Raw genomic sequence first — 3,387 nt, forward strand, 5'->3', positions numbered from 1 at the left:
AAAGGAATCCAGCCAGTGAGAAGGGCCTGTGAGGATCCTGAGGTGAGGAGCAAAGAAACTGGAGGGCCATTATGTTGGGAGTTCAGAGCTGGGAGCATACATACCAGTTGAAACGGGAAAGGAATGGAGGCCCAGGCAACATAAGATCTTTGTTTTGTCTTTATCTTAAAAAACACAAGCCTTTGGACCCCTCGCTGGCTCAGTCAGTGGAGCATGTGACTCTTGATCTTAGGGTTGTGAGTTTGAGCCCCACATTGGGTGTAGAGATTACTTAAAAATAAAATCTTAAAAAAAAAGAACCAAAAGACCCAAGGGCCTTTAGAAGTTCAAGGGGCTGGGCTGAAATGTCATATTTGCATTTTGAAAAGATTATTTGCCTCTAATGTAGAGAAAGGACCAGAAGGCAGAGGATGTGTTACAGAGGAGACCAGTTAAGTCTTTCTAACAAGAGATTTTGGCAGATTTGACTCTGGTGGGTGGTAGAGATAGATGGAGGTAAGCTTGACAGGACTCATTATTGACTGGGTATTGAAAGTAGGCTAATGCAGAAAGAACAGAAAAGTGATTCTAAAACTGGTGTCTATCAACAAATTACCACATTCTTTGTTCATTTTTTTATTCCATTCCTCCATCATCTCTTGTATTAAAAGCCATTTGGAAAGCAAGAGTACCAGAAGACAATCCATGTATCCTAAGTAAGATGACCCCCCTTATCCAACCTGACCAAAGGGTGGGAAGGGTAGGAACTGACTGGAAGGGGCACAAAGAACTTTTCTATGATGATGGATTTTCTGTCTGGATTGAGGAATCAGCTATCATTCTTCAAACTTACCAGACTGTACACTTAAGATCTGTACATTTCACTATAAATTCAACCTGAGTTTATTTTTTAAAAAGATTGTATTTATTCAGATGCCTGAGTGGTAGTTGGTTAAGCGTCTGCCTTTGGCTCAGGTCATGATCCTAGGACCCTGGAATGGAGTCCCGCAGTGGGCTCCTTGCTCAGCAGGGAGCCTGCTTCTCCTTCTGCCTGCTGCTCCCCCTGCTTCTGCTCACTCTCTCTGACAAATAAATAAAATCTTAAAAGATTTGAGATAGAGAGAGCAAAAGCAGTGGGGAGGGGCAGAGGGAGAGTTCAGAGAAGCAGACTCCCCACTGAGCAGGGACAATGGGGCTCAATCCCAGGATGCCAGAGATCACGACCTGAGCCAAAGGCAGACTTTAACTGACTGAGCCATTCAGGTGCCCCAATTCTGCCTGAATTAAAAAAAAAAAAAAGTTTACTTTGGAGATCAAAAAGGAAATGGTGTCTGTCATATGACTCTACTCCTAGGATTCTGTACAGAGACCTCAGAGCCATGATAGATGACAAAGAGGAGGACCCCAATATATCAAGGGGATTTATAACACTGAGGGGTGTTATAAAGGAGGTTCACAGAGACTGGATAAGAGTTCCTAGGTATTGAACACACGCAGCTCTTAATGCTGGAAAACAAAGGTCAGAACTTTCCACATTCTGCTCTTTCCTCAAAGCCCTTCTTAAATCTTACTTCTTTGATAACCTCCTTTGATATGTTCCAACTCTAAAAACTACCTTTTTTTAACCATACTGGGTTGGAAATTGCTACATTTCTTATTGTTAAGAACACAAGAACCCCAGACATTTGGGGTAGTTAGATATAAGTTCAACTTCCCATCTTTTTTTTTTTTTTAACTTTTTTTGGTGGGCAGCAAAGCAAAGTTTATTGGTGGTAGTACTAAGCTCCCAAAGAGGGAGGGGACCCGAGACGGTTGCCCTCAACTTCCCATCCTTGAAGCTCAGTTTTGCAGGGTTGCTAGATTAAAAAAAATCATGCATGTAAAACAATTACAGTATAAGGCAAGTGATAGATATTCAGCCAAGAGTAATTGCTGTAATTCCTATTATGTTTTGTCTCTATCTTTGTTTCCTGAGCTGAGGTGATCTGTAATTACCAGACACTTATTAGCCATTTCAATAGCTGTGTGGCTTAGGGAATTTATTTAATCTCTTTAGCTTTCTCAGGTTTATTGAAGCATAATTTACATACTGTGAAATTCATCCATTTTAATGTATAGTCTTAGAAGTTTTGGCAAACGCATGTAGTCATGTAACTACCAACACAAGATACAGAGCTTTAATCACTCCAGAAAATTCCTTCTGGTCTCTATGTAGTCAACTTCTACCCCCTCCCAGCTCCTGAAAATCAATGATCTATTTTCTGTTCTTATTATTTTGTCTTTTCTAGGATGTCTTGTAAATAGAATGAGTCTGGGTTCTTTAATTTAGTATAGTACATTTGAGAAGACTCATGCTTTTGTATGTATCATTAGTTTGTTTCTTCCTATGATGAACAGTAGTATTCCATTATACAGACACACCACAGTTCGTTTATCCATTCACCAATTAAAAGATATTTGGTTATTTCTAGGTTTTGGCAATTACAAATGAAGTCCGCTATTAACTTTCCTATGTAGCTTTCATGGGAACACTCAAGTTTCACTCATTTGGGGTAAATATCCAAGCAGGGGGCTTAATCATATGCTAAGTGTATGTTTAGCTTTATCAGAAACCGCCAGGGGGTCCTGGATGACACTATTGGTTGGGTGGTTGGGTGTCTGATTCTTGATTTGGCTCAGATCATGATCTCTGAGTCGTGAAATCGAGCCCTGAGACAGACTCCATGCAAAACGAGGAGTCTGCTGGAGATTCTCCCTCCTTCTACCCATCACCACCCCCCCATTCTCTAAGACAAATAAATAAATCTATACAAAAAAAAAAAAAAAGTTCCACAGTTTTCCAGAATGGTTGTGACATACTGTATTCTCACCAGAAATGTATGATACCCAGTTGCCTTCTTTCCTCATTGACACTTGGTATGATCAGTCTTTTAAATTTTCGCCATTATAATAGGGGAATATTGACCTTACTGTGGTATTAATTTACCCTCCACATAGCTCCTCGGTGGAGTGGTTGTTAAAGTACTTTGCCCACTTTTTATTGAATCATTTGTTTTCTTATTATTCAGGTTGAGGAATTCATAATACATAAATTAAGAATCAGCATGTCACCTTTCACAACAAAAATTCAATAAGGATTTTTTTTTTCCCCACAGGGATTTTTTTTTTTTATGATTTTATTTATTTATTCGACAGAGCAAGAGAGCACAAGCAGGGGGAGCAGTAGAAGGAGAGGGAAAAGCAGCTCCCTTCCCAGCAGGGAGCCCAATGCAGGGCTCGATCCCAGGACCCTGGGCTCATGACCCAAGCCGAAGGCAGATGCTTAACCATCTGAGCCACCCAGGTGTCCCCTACAGGGATTTTTGATGGGTTTTCTGGGCCAGTGAATAATGGCAAGAGTGGCATATT

The sequence above is a fragment of the Ursus americanus genome, chromosome 4, assembly GCF_024610735.1.
Source record: "Ursus americanus isolate L20-20 chromosome 4, mUrsAme1.1.p, whole genome shotgun sequence".
In the NCBI taxonomy this organism is placed as follows: Eukaryota; Metazoa; Chordata; class Mammalia; order Carnivora; family Ursidae; genus Ursus; species Ursus americanus.